This window comes from Bos grunniens, chromosome 8 (genome assembly GCF_055505025.1).
Source record: "Bos grunniens cultivar Pamir isolate PY7600 chromosome 8, Bosgru_T2T1.0, whole genome shotgun sequence".
In the NCBI taxonomy this organism is placed as follows: domain Eukaryota; kingdom Metazoa; phylum Chordata; class Mammalia; order Artiodactyla; family Bovidae; genus Bos; species Bos grunniens.
In genome coordinates, this window is record NC_141172.1 from 11,474,011 (window position 1) to 11,490,925 (window position 16,915).

At 37.9% G+C, this 16,915-nt stretch overlaps 1 long non-coding RNA gene across 35 annotated transcripts in view; it reads left to right on the forward strand.

Moving 5' to 3' along the window:
- The window catches only part of LOC147366670 (uncharacterized), a 927,553-nt gene that overhangs the window by 432,224 nt on the left and 478,414 nt on the right, over positions 1-16,915 (forward strand). For 19 of the 35 annotated variants that reach the window (XR_015168894.1, XR_015168892.1, XR_015168915.1 and 16 more), the window contains one exon: positions 5,986-6,081. The exons of the other annotated variants lie outside the window; for them this stretch is intronic. This is a non-coding gene — a long non-coding RNA (uncharacterized LOC147366670). The remainder of the gene's footprint in view (positions 1-5,985; positions 6,082-16,915) is intronic. 35 annotated transcript variants of the gene reach the window in all.

The window sequence follows — 16,915 nt, forward strand, 5'->3', positions numbered from 1 at the left end:
AAAATCTGCCCACAATGCAGGAGATCCAGGTTCAATGCCTGGGTCAAGAAGATACACTGGAATGGCAACCCTCTCCAGTATTCTTGCCTGGAGAATTCCATGGACAGAGGAGTCTGGCAGGCTACAGTCCATGGGGTCACAAAGAGTGAGAAATGACTGAATGACTAACACTATGTGTATATGTGTGTGTGAAACCCCAAGGCAAAATCTAGTATCTAATTCAGGATTTCACTAATTAATTAATATGCATTCTTTTGCTACCAGAGCACTACATTTTTAGTTTCAGTTTCTCTCTCTTCCTTGTTTATCAGACACATGTGCCTACTCTCCACATGTGTTCATAATTTACTGATATGCTTAGACATGAATTTCTTAATCCTCAGGATTCATATAATAGTCACTTCCTGTACATTGGTTGGTTCACTAACTAAACACAGAGGGTGAACTCAGTGCTGTGTAAGGCAGTGTGTGTTTCCTTTTATTAAATTTTTTTTTTTAATTTATTTGACTGTTTCAGTTGTGGAATGTGGGATCTAGTTCCTTGACCAGGGATCAAACCCAGGCCCCCTGCATTTGGAGAATAGAGTCTTAGCCACTGGGCCACCAAGGAAGTCCCCAGAGAGAGTTTCTTAAGGAACTTACAGTCTAATGAATTAAGAGACTAAGAATTTGTATTGAACTAATTGTGTGATAAATAACAACACAATATCTAATAAATAATAAATGAATAACTAAAAATTAAAGGTTTAGTTATGTATAATACTGAGCCTAACATCACACCTGGACAAAACATTGAGTCTTGAAGACACAAAGCTTATTTTGAAGTTTACGCAATACCTTTCAGCACCTTTTTGATTGTAATATTCAGGCATTGCTCGTTATGTAATAACCCTTCATCTTTTACCCCAGTTAATTTGATACTTTTGCAAAAAAGTTAATCCTAAATTATGAAGTGTTGTTACCATAAACAATAAATGACTTTAATTAAGTATTCTAAGTCATCATCTAATAGCTTTTTAAGAATATTTTTCTGTGTCCTATGTAGAGCATGACAAAACTTGCTTTTCTTAAAAACAATATTGAATAGTGCCAGAGACAGAAGTTAACAAAGATCTCATGTATTTTCTATGTTGTTTACTATCTCCCTCCCAGAAACCTCCTATACTAAGGGCAGAGTTCAGGAAAGTAACGTTTAGAAATGTTGCCAAATATTAAAAGAACAAAAATTTCAGATTATTAAAGCCTGATGGAGATATTTTTCTTTTCTTTTCTGCTTGAATAAGGAAAAACAGTTTTCTCTGATGAGGGCTACTAAATTCTTGAAGAATAATGCCAGTCTAATGAATGTTAATATTCATTGGACATCAGATTAAATGTTCACATTGGTTGAATTTTGGGCCAGGTAGGTTCTTTTCTCTTTTTTTCAAGGCAGTATTGCTTGGGAAATCCCATGGACAGAGGAGCCTGTTGGGCCATAGTCCATGGAGTCACAAGAGTTGGACACAACTTAAAGACTAAACCACCACCAACACATTGTTAACTATAGTTATAGCACTGTATTTTAGTTACAAATACAACTGTACAATGTCTTGTTCAGATTAAGAGTTAGTACAGAACCACTCAATAAATAATAGATCTTAGACTTGAAGACATCCCTGACTATCCATTTCTTTCTAATATGCAATGCTTATATCCTTAAAAATCTTCTTAGTAAAATGACTCCCATTCCCTGTGATTCATAAATGATTCTACAATTGGGGAACTTGATAATTGGAAATAGATAATTGGTTGTTCCCAGAATTTATTCATTTCATAACTGAAAGTTTGTACCTTTTAGCCAGTATCACCCCATTTCCCACTCCTAGTTCCCTACCAAGCCTAATTCTACTTTCTTTTACTATGAGTTTGACAGTTTTGGATTCCACAGATGAAATAATAAAACATTTGTCTTCTTTGAGATATTTCACTTCACATAATGCCTTCAAGATTCACCAGTGTTGTTGCAAATGGCAGAATATCCTTTTTCATGGTTGAATAATATTCTATTGTATATCAGGAAAATGCATTCAAAATTAGTTTCTTGAACGATGACCTGGTTGGTGTATTTGGTGTTGAGCTGACTTTTCAATTCTCCTTCTGTTTATTAACCTGTATCTGTAAATAGTGTGTGTGTGTGTGTGTGTGTGTGTGTGTGAGAGAGAGAGAGAGAGAGAGAGAGAGAGAGGATATATAATATTGTATGCCGTCCAGTGTTTACCCTACTTCCTGTAGTTTATCTTCTTTATGGTACTAATAGAAACAGTCTATGGTGTAACATTTTCTACTGTAGCTTTTTAAGGGAGAGAAAGGGGATGAAATTAAAAGATATAATGTTGTTTTAATATATATGGCTATTCAGTCCTTTAGCTCATTTTTCTCATATCTCTTTCAAGAAAGTATCATTAATATGACCATTTTATGAAGTTCAAAAATTTTAAATATTTTATGCTTGCTTGCTTCTTCAGTCATGTCCAAATTTTTGCGACCCTGTGAGCTATAGCCCACCAGCTTCCTTTGCCCGTGGGATTTTCAAGGTAAAAATACTGGAGTATATTGCCATTTCCTACTCCAGGGAATCTTCCCAACCGAGAGATCAAACCTATGTCTCTTGAGTCTCCTGCATTGGCAGACAGATTCTTTACCTCTGTGCCACTTGGGAAGTCACACAAATAAACGAATGATCTCAGATTTGAAGACATTTTTGGAATGTCTACGTCTAGTTTCTCTCTAATATACAGTGTTTCTACCCTTGAAAAACTTCCTTTGAAATGAGTCCCATGATCTACGATTCATATGTGATTCAGTTACAATTGAGGAACTTGATAACTGGAAATAAATGAAAGAAATGTATTTTCTAAACTATCGCCTTTATCTTCTTCAAACACTGCATTACTGTTTCGTTGCTTCCCTTCTTATTCAATGGTTGCTAAGTAATAATATCTAGTGACTAATGGCTACCCTGTAATGATCCAGACTGCTATTATTATTATTATTACCTTCATGATGTAGCTGAGAACACACAGACTTGGAGATGTTAAATAAAATATGCAATGTCCTACACTTTTTTTTCAGTTAAACTGAAGGAAACATGTATGTGTGTGTGCACATGTATATGGTTTATCTTATTTTGTTTTACTTCACAAGGTTCTAAGATCTTGAGGCCTGGGGATAATTTCTACTTCATCTTTTCTTTTACCAGCCTCCTTTGGGGCTCATCCCCTTGTTCAGCTATCATGCAGGGCGATCAGATGCTCTTATACAGATCTCATGTATATTGCTTTATGCATGTTGCTTGTCACGATCACTACCTATGCCCTCACCCCCATTGTTACCCAACTTTCCACTTCCTCTTCCTTCTTGGCTGCACTCCCCCAGGAAGCTGACCTTGATTGACCTCCCTGAATCTCCACATCATCTTCTATGTTCCTATGTGTTTTCCACCCATATGAGTTTGTACTTGGTGATGTTTTACTTTGTTGATGTTGTACCCTTTCACTGAGCCTACTTTATTTGAATATCTCTGTGAAGAAAATGTTAAATTACTCGATTCAAACTTGAATCCATGTTCAGAACTCAGGCAAACAGTGAAATTCTGAAAAGATGGTACCTGGGGATTCCTTAATGTGGTACAAATAAGAAAGAAGCTTACCAGTAATAAGTATCAATTGAGCTATTTGGCAAAGTATACCAGGAAGATAAACATTATTGTTTATACCTATGCAGAACTATGAAAATTCCCTAAGCAATAAATTGTGTGTTCAGACACTTTTTCTTTTTGTAATACTATTGTATTTTTAGGGTGTCAGATCCATAGTTAAGTTGGAATTTAGTGAATGATTATGTCTATTAAGGACTGGTCATATTCTATTTGGTAAAATAATAGCTTTTCTCTATCTATTGATTTATCATGTGCAATACAATTTCACTAACTTGGTCACATTTGATTCTCATGGCATCCCTGGGAGGAAAGCAAGGAAGAAAATTCCATCAGATGTTCTTAAAAAGTCTTCTTAACCTGTCTTTATCAGCATAATCATCTTTCTTTCTTACACCTGTCTGTTTTTTTTTTTTTTTACTTTCTTTGTTTTTGGCTGTGCGGTGTTCACTGCTGCGTGTGGTCTTTCTCTAGTTGCCCCGAGTTGGGGCTACTCTCTATTTCTGGTGTGCAGGTTTCTCACTATGACAGCTCCTCTTGTTGGGGAGCACAGGGTCTGGGCGTGCAGGCTTCCGCAGTTGTGGCACATGGGCTCAGTATTTGAGGCGTGCACCCTGTGGCATGTGGAATTATCCTGGAAAAGGGATTGAACCTGTGTTCCTCACATTAACAGGTGAATTCTTAACCCCTGGACCACCAGGAGAGTCCTCTACACCTGTCTTATACTCTCTGTTTATTTCATATTTTGACAAGTTATAATCACAAACTTTGGATACATAGATACAACTGTCTGTTTCAATGGGCTTCCCTGGTGGCTCAGCTGGTAAAGAATCCGCTGGCAATGTGGGAGACCTGGGTTTCATCACTGGGTTGGGAAGATCCCCTGGAGAAGGGAACAGCTACCCACTCCAGCATTCGGGCCTGGAGAATTCCTTGGACTGTGTAGTCCATGAAGTTGCAAAGAGTCAGACTTGGCTGAGTGACTCAGTTTCACTTTCATCTGCTTCAATAGTGATATTACTTTTACTTTGGTTCACAAATACAAATGAAATAAACAGAATTTCAACATTTCAGCTTGTTAAGGAGAATCCATAGTATACCCGATTCAGTCTCCATCATGCTACTTCAGTTCAGTTCAGTCGCTCAGTCGTGTCTGACTCATTGTGACCCCGTGAACCGCAGCACTCCAGGCCTCCCTGTCCATCAAGCTACTTAATACAATACAAACAAATCCTTAAGGTTTTTCATGCATCTCAAACCGAAACTTTGTATTACATTTAATAGCTACCCTATTTGAAACTTAGCTTAGAAATCAAAATAAAAGAACATTGTAATTCTGGCAGATGATCTAAGTTTTCTGTTTCATTAATGGAGAAATTTGGGGCCAGATGAGGGATAGAGAAACACTGGGCAGGAATTGCTGAGGGAACAAGTAGTAAGCTGTGTATTGCTTTTCTGCAGATCATATTTGAGTGGTTGAGATTTCACTGCCTTGAAGCAGGTTATATTACAGTCCATTTATTTGTCGGAGTAGGATTTTATTAGCAACCAGTCCCTGGCCTTGCATGAGAATGAATCTTCTCACAGCCTGGCCATAAAAGACTAATGGAGTTCAAAATCAACACTGTATGTGAAAGCTTTAGCCCAGGATCAGTGAGGTGAGGAGGTTGGAGTTAATGTTCCATTCTGTTCTGCTCAGATGAAGCTGAGACCAAATACTACACATGTGGATGCGTTTTCATCTCCATCTGTTAGTGTTGAGGGTTAGCTCTCTATCTGTCCTAGCTTACCACATGTTTCTGCTGACAGTAAATCAAAGTTGTAGCACAGACATGAAAGGAAAAGTGTGATTTTAGCCACTTTGGAAAAGGAAAAAAAAATGTTGGGGTTAGGCATTTCTTATAAAATAAATAAAGTGCAGAAAACCTTGTGAAGGCATTTTAATTTACAGTTAACCTCTTAGGACCAGCTTGCCAAAAAAAAAGAAAATTAAGTTAAATTTGATCAAATTAATCAGGGCATTCCATGTCCATTTACTAATGTTTTAATGCTATGTTGCTTAATAAGAGAAGTAAAAAAATGCTAAAATTGTTTAAAAAATTATTCTGGGTTAGAAGCAACAGCCTACTTTTTTATAAGACAATCTAAATAAGGCTATCTGATGCAGGGGGAAAAAAAGTTCTCTTAACTCTCACAGAATGTTTAAGAATATTTTAACAATTGCCTGCACAAATTACTCAGTTTATGTAGGATCCTGGAATCCAGTGGTAAAGAACTTGAATCCCATGCAGGTATAACCCACACACCTGATATGCGGAGGTGAGCGTTCTCCTCAGGAGTGGAGTGCTGGGCTGGACGGTTGTATCTGGAGAGGGACAAAGAAGAAGGTAAGCACTGCAGTGGGCAGTGGTGTTGGCAGGGCCCGTAGACTTAGCAGCAGCTCTGGGAGTTGTGAGTAAGCCCTGGTCACTGGGACAGTGTAACACTGTATTTGAATACATCCTACCACAGCTTCGGGCTCCCTGGTGGCTCAGCTGGTAAAGAATCCACCTGCAATGTGGAAGATCCGGGTGTGATCCCTAGGTTGGGAAGATCCCTTGGAGAAGAGAACTGTACCCACTCCAGTATTATGGCCTGGAGAATTCCATGGATTGTATTCCATGGGGTTGCAAAGCGTTGGACACAACTGAGTTTTACTTACTCACTCCCTACCACGGCTTCACACGAACTCTCACCTCTTTTTAAATACCTGTTTATTGTGAGAAGATAGTATGAGCTTTTTTTTTTTTTTTAAGGCTATTAATACGAACCTGAGTCCCTGGGCTGTAGCACTCCACTCAACATTTTAAAAAGTTAGTGTCTAGAAAAAAGAGGTGTAGGCCTGCAAACAGAGCATCAGGTGATTCAGGAAGAATAGGCAGCAACATCAGGAGAACTGGCAGAGGTCACCTCATTGGTGGTTGTGTTGAGGGTTGATGATAGTTTCAAAGCTCTAGAGATATGGTGGCAATTATTCAGGAGCATTGCTCACCAAACACAACTAACTGCAGGACAGAAGTGGCCCTTATGAGTTACTAGCAAGACAAACCACCCTACCTTGAAGATGCCTAGAATGTTACCAAAGAAGATAAGAAGTAAGATCTACCTCTTGGCATTTTGGTAATCTTAATGCAAAATGATGGAAGTCCAGCTTATTTAAGTGATCTTTTTTAGGTCTTCATAGGACTGGGTTCTTGAAACTTACAGATATTACTTCAACTTTTGCAATCAGCTAATTTCTTGAAAGTTCATTGCAAATCAGAACCTCCTACCTGTCTGCCCTCTTCTTGAAAGAACATTTACCTGGCAGGTTAATAAGCCTACCTACAGGGATCTTTCCACACACAGTAATTTATGTTTATTGTACTACTTGGAGAATCTTTTTTTTTTTTTTTTTTTAATAGCAGCTACCCATTTTCTTGATTACATGTCTGTAACTGTAATTCATATCTTTCATTCATCTGTAAAAGAATCTTTGTCAGCTATTACATCTTGCTACTATAATCTTTTGGTTTTCTTGTTTGCAATTTGAAAAGTTTTGAGTTTTTCAAAAGGTTTTCCAGTTTGAAAAGACTTCAGTCTTTTTCAGCATTATTGAGACTCTGAGTCTAACATTTCCCTACCTGCCCCAAGTGCATCATTCAGGTGTTTTTATTCCATCTACCCGTGTTATGGTTTTTCCAGTGGTCATGTATGGATGTGAGAGTTGGACTGTGAAGAAAGCTGAATGCCGAAGAATTGATGCTTTGATGCTTTTGAACTGTGGTGTTGCAGAAGACTCTTGAGAGTCCCTCGGACTGCAAGGAGATCCAACCAGTCCATTCTAAAGGAGATCAGTTCTGGATGTTCTTTGGAAGGAATGATGCAAAAGCTGAAACTCCAGTACTTTGGCCACCTCATGCGAAGAGTTGACTCATTGGAAAAGACTCTGATGCTGGGAGGGATTGAGGGCAGGAGGAGAAGGGACAACAGAGGATGAGATGGCTGGATGGCATCACCGACTCGATGGACATGAGTTCGGGTGAACTCTGGGAGTTGGTGATGGACAGGGAGGCTTGGCGTGCTATGATTCATGGGGTCACAAAGAGTCAGACATGACTGAGTGACTGAACTGGACTGAACTTAACTGAACTGAACCCATGTTATACAAAATCTTATGTTGTTTTCCCTTTGTTAAGGATGGGCTCAGTAGCCAAAAAATCTGTGTTCACATCCGGTCCCTGAAGCTTCTTAGATCGTTAACTTTGATTTGCTTTGATTTCTGTTCCTTAGTATTCACACTCAGTCCAGTTCAGTCACTCAGTCGTGTCTGACTCTTTGAGACACCATGGACTTCAGCAAGCCAGGCTTCCTTGACCATCACCAATTTCCGGAGTTTGCTCAAACTCATGTCCATCGAGTCGGTGATGCCATCCAACCATCTCATCCTCTGTCATCCCCTTTTCCTCTTGCCTTCCATCTTTCCCAGCATCAGGGTCTTTTCAAATGAGTCAGTTCTTTGCATCAGGTGGCCAAAGTATGGGAGTTTCAGCTTCAGCATCAGTCCTTCCAATGAATATTCAGGACTGACTTCCTTTAGGATTGACTGGGTTGATCTCCTTGCAGTCCAAGGGACCCTCAAGAGTCTTCTCCAACACCACAGTTCAAAAGCACCAATTTTTCAGTGTTCAGCCTTCTTTATGGTCCAGCTCTCACATCCATACATGAGTAATGGAAAAACCATAGCTTAGACTATCTGGACCTTTGTGGGCAAAGTGATGTCTCCGCTTTTTAATACAGTGTCTAGGTTGGTCATAGCTTTTCTTCCAAGGAGGAAGTGTCTTTTAGTTTAATGACTGAAGTCATTATCCGCAGGACTTTGAAGCCCAAGAAAATAAAGTCTGTCACTGTTTCCATTTTTTCCATTATTCCTACCACATTAGAAAAGTATACTTTTTCTCTGTACTTACTAACTACGGCCTCTAAAATTGATTCTTGGGTATTGCTCATGAGTGTTTTCACATCCCTTTCTGCATCAGGAGACAAACAAGCACCAGTACTAAAGTGTCAGATGCTAATTCCTATCTTTCTTATTCTCTCTGAAGAAAATTTTGGGTAAGAGTTGATTCAGTTTTAGTTCATTCCTCATTCATTGCTCAACTCACTTCGGTTTGGATGACAACTATGTTCTCAATTTGATTATCAATGCAAATAAAAATATTTTTTTTCTTATTTCTTTCTTCTGAATCCTGAGCAGCATCCATTGATTTTTCTCCTCCTTCTCAGAATAGCATATTGACTAAAATTCAGTAACACCACACCCTCTTGGCATCCTCACAGTGTTCTCTCTTACAGACTCACTGTCATCTATTCATCTCTTACAAGTTCAAGGTCTTTAAGATTTGATCCTGGGTTCTCTCCTCTTTATATAAGCTTTCTCTCCATAATTATATCCCTTTCACTCTTTAATCCTAAAAATTCAGTGACTCACTGCATTATATCTTTTAGCCTGTGTCAACTCTGAGGTCTTAACCCTTTTGTTGTTGTTTAGTCCCTAAGTCAAGTCTGACTCTTTTGAGACCCCATGGACTATAGCCCACCAGGCTCCCCTGTCCATGGCATTTCACAGGCAAGAATATTGGAGTGGGCTGCCGTTTCATTCTTCAGTGGATCTTCCAGACCCAAGGATCGAACTTGTGTCTCTTACATTGGCAGGCAGCTTTTTTTTTTTTTTTTTAACCACTGAACCACCAGAGAAGTCCTTCTTAACCCTTACATCCACTTAAAAATCTCTTATTGGAAGCTTTAGATTCAATATATGCAAAAAGAAGCATGATCATTCACTCTACACCTGTATTTCCTGCTGTAACTTTTTTCTAAGTAAATGGCAGCAACATTCAACCAGTCATGCAAATCACAGTCTAAGTATCTGTTTGACTGTCTCCTTTCTCCTCGTTTCCCACATCTAATTTATCTCTAAGTTCTCTTAGGCATCCTACCAATATATCTTGATTCAATGACTTTCTCCTTTCTCCTCGTTTCCCACATCTAATTTATCTCTAAGTTCTCTTAGTCATCCTACCAATATATCTTGATTCAATTTCCTTCTACACTTATTATTCCCCTTTCCAGGCCAGGTCATCCCATACATATTGCTTGTATAACCTCTACTAGTTTCCCGACATCAATTTTTGCCTGTGTTCAGTTTTCCTTTTAATGCAATCATAGTGATCATTTATTTGTCTCTTCACAAAGCAAATTTTATGTCATTTAATTTCTTTTCCCTCTCAGTGCTCTCCAGTTCCTTCCAAATGCTCTTCAAAATAGTCAAAATCCTTAATATCACCTAAAGAGTAATGCTTAGTCTTACCCCACTGTAAAGCCTATATCATTATTTCAGATGTGTCTCAAGTTATTCTTTGTACTCTTATTTTTAATGGAAATGAGGATTTTTCTTATGTATTTATTTGTTGATGATGTATTTAAAACAGCTTTATTGAGATTTTATGCACAAATAATGCACATTTTAATGAGTGCAACTCGATGAGTTTGGACATGTGCAAACACCTGTGGTACCATCACCACAATCAAGATAATAGGCACATCAAAGACATTCCAGAGTTTGTTTTCTTCCTTGTGTGTGTGTGTGTGTGTGTGTGTGTGTGTGTTAAGAACACTTAACCTGAGCTCTTTCTCAGTGCACAATACCATCTTGTTATTATAGGCACTATATCATATAACAGATCTCTAGAACTTACTCAGTTTTTGTAACTAAACTACCCATTGAACAACAACTCCCCATGTACCTCTCTATTCTACTTTCTCCTTCTACCAGCTTGACTAATTGATATACCTTGTATATGTGGAATTGTGTATGTGGAATCCTACAATATTTGTCTACTTGTGAGTGATTTATTTCACCTACTATATTCTCCTTGAGTTTCATCATGTTGTCTATATTGCAGAATTTACTTCTCCATTTTCTTCATTCATTCACTTGTCAGTTGACATTAGATTGTTTCTTCATCTTGGCTCTTGTACTTCAGCGAACATGGAGGGGTTTGTTGTGTTCTCTTTGAGTTCTTAAACATCTCTGCATGTTTTTAATCTCTTCATATTCTTACTTTTCAATTTCTTTGGACAAATAGCCAGAATCAGGATTTCTGGATCATATGGTAATTCTATTTATAAGCTTTTTAGGAACCTCCATACTGTTTTCCATAGCACCCCTACCATTTTAATTTCCTCCAACAATATATGAAGGTTCTGGTTTCTCCATGTATTTGCCAACTCTTGTTGTCTTTGTATGACTTTTTTTTTTTTTTTTTTTAGGTAATAGCTATCTGTGCAAGTGTGAGGTAGTATCTCATTTTGGTTTTGATTTCCATTTCCCTGATGGTTAGTGGTTTTAGCATCTTTTCATATATCAAATAATTTTGTTTTAACAAGAAAACTAATGAATTTGAAAAAATCAATTTTATTTTAATATGGCAACTCTGTTATCAGCTTCAGTTTTGTAATGCCAGTATGTAACTCTAATTATGTATAAGTCTATGGAAATATTTAGATTTTTCATTAGCTGAAATTAATAACTAATTAAGAGAAATGACATTATATTGATTTCAACTTGATGAAATTCTAATTAGATTTTTAAATGTAATCTATATTTTAGAATGCATATGACTTTTATTTTTCTCTATTTCTGGTATAAATATTTTATCACCTTTTAGAAACATCACAGAAAAAAGTAGAGTAGTGTAAAGGAATATGGGCAATTAGTATTAGTGAAAATCTTTTTTGCTTATGTAAAAGTCATTTTATTCAAGCAATTTAGTTTTTCTAAAATTTATTAGAAAACAATGAATATAGCAAGTTGGAGAATTCAAAGAGTTTAAAGATTTTTTTAGAAATGTCCTTAAAAACCAGTAGTTGTTTGTGAGTGTGGTCTGGCTCCATGAATGCTTTCGTGTATAGAGTAACTGAGAATTAGACACCCCATACCTTTCAAATAGCAGTTTTGCTGTGTTCTCTGTGTGCTTAGCTCAGCTGTGTCTGATTCTGTGACTCCATAGACTGTAGCCTGCCATGCTCCTCTGTTCATGGGATTCTCCAGGAAAGGATACTGGAGTGAATTGCCATTCCCTTCTCCAGGGGATCTTCCTGACTCAGGAATTAAAACTTGTTCTTCTGCATTGCAGGCAGATTCTTTACTGTCTGAGCCACTGTTCTGCTACTGATCGATAAAATGTATCAAACAACATACATAAAACTCTGTATGCTAGTGTCTTTATCTGTCTCATATGTCTTTATCTGTCATTCCTGCTTCAATGATGTGTTATAAAGTTTATACTTAATATACCTCATACTGACTTTAAGTATTAAGCACAACCCTGATGGCTCAGCTGGTGAAGAATCGGCCTGCAGTGTGGAGACCTGGGTTCAATCCCTGGGTTGGGAAGATCCCCTGGAGAAGGGAAAGGCTACCCACTCCAGTATTCTGGTCTGGAGAATTCCATGGACTGTATAGTCCTTGGGGTTGCAAAGAGTTGGACATGACTAAGCGACTTTCACTCACTCACTGACCCTGACCCACTATGTCATAGATTGGGAAATTATTATTCTACCCTGCATAATTTGAATAGGACAGTGAACACAATAATCACTTAAAAACACTGTATCATAATGTGGCTGCTTAATAAATATTGCTACAAATTATAGCTGCTCAATAAAGAGAATATGCTTGTTAAGGCTTTTCTTTAGTTTTTTAAAAGAGGTTTTATTTAGTTTTATCAAAAAGCAGAAAAGTACCTATCTGACCAGAACCTAATCAACTTCCTAATGAATAGTAGATTGTCATTTACCACTGGAAGCTTTTAGATGCCTCATTTTATTTTCAGATTTTTTGGAGGAGAAATGGTACACTCAGATTATGTTAAACCAAGTTATATAAAACTGTGACTTTTCCAGCTTCTACAATGCTTAACTAATTCATTGTCTGGCCAGATTGGATTTGTCTGTGTGGCCTAAAGATTGGCAGCACATAAGCTTGTTCAAGTCCATGCCCATGAACCTGGGCATAGCAGAGCTAGTCTGACTGATGACCTTGATTGCAAAATTGTGGTCAAAATTGCTTAGTAATAATCTTTTACCCTCGTGTATATATGCAGTTTTGTTTTTTCACCCATATTTTGTTTTGCTTTGATTGCACCCTAACTCATTTATTCTGTTATTTGTGGTAATGCCTGCTCAGGATGTTATATCTGTATTAATATTTTGATTTTTATCCTGCAAATTTATATACATGATTTAATTTGAAGTACAGAATAGGTTCATGATAACAAGAACTTTAAAATAGGAGCAACTAAGATTTAACATCAGATCAGATCAGTTGCTCAGTCGTGTGTGACTCTTTGCGACCCCATGAATCACAGCACGCCAGGCTTCCCTGTCCATCACCAACTCCTGGAGTTCACTGAGACTCATGTCCATTGAGTCAGTGATGTCATCCAGCCATCTCATCCGCTGTCGTCCCCTTCTCCTCTTGCCCCCAATCCCTCCCAGCATCAGAGTATTTTCCAATGAGTCAACGCTTTGCATGAGGTGGCCAAAGTACTGGAGTTTCAGCTTTAGCCTCATTCCTTCCAAAGAACACCCAGGGATGATTTCCTTTAGAATGGACTGTTTGGATCTCCTTGCAGTCCAAGGGACTCTCAAGAGTCTTCTCCAACACCACAGTTCAGAAGCATAAACTCTTCGGTGCTCAGAGTTCTTCACAGTCCAACTCTCACATCCATACACGACTACAGGAAAAACCATAGCCTTGACTAGACGAACCTTTGTTGGCAAAGTAATGTCTCTGCTTTTCAATATGCTATCTAGGTTGGTCATAACTTTCCTTCCAAGGAGGAAGCGTCTTTTAATTTCATGGCTGCAGTCACCATCTGTAGTGATTTTGGAGCCCAAAAAAAATAAAGTATGACACTGTTTCCACTGTTTCCCCATCTATTTCCCATGAAGTGATGGGACCGGATGCCATGATCTTCGTTTTCTGAATGTTGAGCTTTAAGCCAACTTTTTCACTCTCCACTTTCACCTTCATCAAGAGGCTTTTTAGTTCCTCTTCACTTTCTGCCATAAGAGTGGTGTCATCTGCATATCTGAGGTTATTGATATTTCTCCCAGCAACCTTGATTCCAGCTTGTGTTTCTTCCAGTCCAGCGTTTCTCATGATGTACTCTGCATATTTTTGATAAATAGATAAATTTAGATCTTGCTTGGAAGTTCAATCCAGTTCCTTTCCTTAACCAGCTTTTGGCTAAAGAACCAACTCTTGGTTAAAGAACCAATGAATAGTAAATACCAACATAATTTAAAATAAAAATTTTAACAATAAAGGACTACATCATGTAGAAATAGCAGGTTCAAACATACTCATTAGAATGACATTCATTATTTACAGAGATTTCAACAGTTCTTCAGTTCAGTTCATTTCATTTCAAAAATGGGCATAGCACAAAAGTAGATTTTGGCATACTGAGTCACTTCAGTCATTTCCAACTCTTTGTGATCCCATGGACTGTAGCCCCCCAGTCTCCTCTGCCATGGGATTATCCAGGCAATAATAACACATATTAATCATTGAGTGATGAACAGAGAAAGCACATAGACATTACTGTGAAAGATGGCAAAACATTTTCAGCCTCACAGCCAATCATAAATTTTGGAGATTTTTCTGAATGTAATACAACTCACATGCTGAAAATCAGCTTAATGATTAAACTAGATTGTCCCTTGGCTTGGCCTAAAATAATACCCATGGCATAGAATCTGAGAAGTGCTAAATTATATTATACATGTAGCAAGCTTTATTGGCTGCCTCTTGCATGGTAGAGAATCTATAAATACAATTTCCCTTAATGTTGAGGCAACTCTAAGTGAGAAGTTCTGTTTGCTTTAATAGTGAGCCCCCAGAAATTCATAACTGTGTCACAAACTTAAAAAATACTGGGCATTACGGCCCTAAGGTAAAGGGAAGAAGCCGAGGCATTACGCTGTGGCATGTCACACAGCAGGCAATTTAAGATTGTAGGTTCTGAAATCCATCTCTTGAAATAGCTCCTAGAATATATATAGGATGTTTATTTCAAGAAATTCAAAACCAATCTTTTACCCTATCTCATTTATTCACACTTCCCACCCATAAGGAATGAGAAGGTCAAAGAAGATCAACCCCAGATTTTTGATACATAGGTCTGATAAGTGATTTATTTAGAAACATAGTGTTTAATAGATCTCAAAGTTCTAGTTCCTAAGGCTTTGCAGTGTTTCCTGACTTAATGAATTAACTAACCTCTTTGTGAAGAGGCCAATGATTAGTTCCTGTTTTTCTGCCCCTTATGGATGAAGCAGTTTGAAAATGTGGTCGTTTATCTTGAATGTGTTCACAGGCACGGTCACCTAGGGCCTTTTTGGGATTGCAGTTCAAATAAACAACTCAGAGTCCTGAACTGAGCTTTGGCATTGCTGGATTTAATCACTTTGTCTATTCAAGTTAGTTTCCTAGCACATGTGAACTAAAAAATCCCAACTTTATCCAGTTAGTGGAGAATATTGGTAAGGATCCTTTATTATAGGGTCTATAAGAGTTACAGTATAACTGCTGTTGCTCAGAAAATTCATTCAAATGAATCATAAATATAAACTTAATTAAAAATAAAAATTTTAACAATAAAGGACTATATTCCGTAGAAAGAACAGGTTCAAACATATTCAGTAGAATGTCATTCATTATCTACAGGCATTTAAACAGTTCTTACTGACCTTTATTAAACTATCACTAAAAAACTCCTTCAGGTGCTTGGTAAAACAGGTTGAAATGAAATGAGAAAGTTAATATCCGTATGTAGGTAGACTTTTTTGTTTTTACGGAGTTAGACTCCCAGTCAAATTCTAAAGTGGAAATACACCATGCAAAAATGGGCACAGCACAAAACTTAAAAGTGTATATTAGATTTTGAAAATGAATCTAAATAGTCAAAGTTGGGGGGGGGGGCGGAATTCCTTCTTAGGGAGAGAGGTGTCAGGTTTAGGAAAAAGTGCTGTTTGACATCATAAATTAGGACACTAATCATGGTTTAGTGGGAAATGCAAAGGGATAGCTGATGTAATTTCCATTACAAATAAGTAGGAGTTTAAGAGGAGCTGAAAACTGTTGGAAAGATGGAATTAGAAATTTCTAGAACAAGTGATGTAACTGAAGGAATTGTAAGAAAAATGCTTAATATAGAGTTCCTTAAATTACTGATGTAAAATCTCTTGGGCTCAAGCGTATGCATTTGTGCATCAGTCCATTTCAGTCACTCAGTTGTGTCCAACTTTTTGCGACCCCATGGACTGCAGCATGCCAGGCCTTGCTGTCCATCACCAACTCCCAGAGTTTACTCAAACTCATGCTGATTGAGTTGGTGATGCCATCCAACCATCTCATCCTCTGTGATCCCCTTCTCCACCATGCTTCAATCATTCCCAGCATCAGGGTCTTTACAAATGAGTCATCTCTTCAGATCAGGTGGCCAAAGTATTGGAGTTTAAGCTTCAACATCAGTCCTTCCAATGGATATTCATGACTGATTTCCTTTAGTATGGACTGCCAGTGTTGACCATCTGGTGATGTCCATGTGTAGAGTCTTCTTTTGTGTTGTTGGAAGAGGGTGTTTGCTATGACCAGTGCATTCTCTTGGCAAAACTCTATTGCCTTTGCCCTGCTTCATTCTATACTCCAAGGTCAAATTTGCCTGTTACTCCATGTGTTTCTTGACTTCCTACTTTTGCATTCCAGTCCCCTATAATGAAAGGACATCTATTTTGGGTGTGGGTTCTAGAAGGTCTTGTTCTTCATAGAACCATTCAAGCTCAGCTTCTTCAGCATGTTCGTCAGGGCATAGACTTGGATTATCCTGATGTTGAATGGTTTGCCTTGGAAACAAACAGAGATTCTTTTGTTTTTGAGATTGCATCCAAGTACTGCATTTCAGACTCTTCTGTTGACTGTGATGGCTACTCCATTTCTCTAAGGGATTTTTGCCCACAGTAGTAGATATGATGATCATCTGAGTTAAATTCACCCATTCCAGTCCATTTTAGTTCGCTAATTCCTAAAATGTCGATGTTCACTCTTGCCATCTCCTGTTTGACCACTTCCAA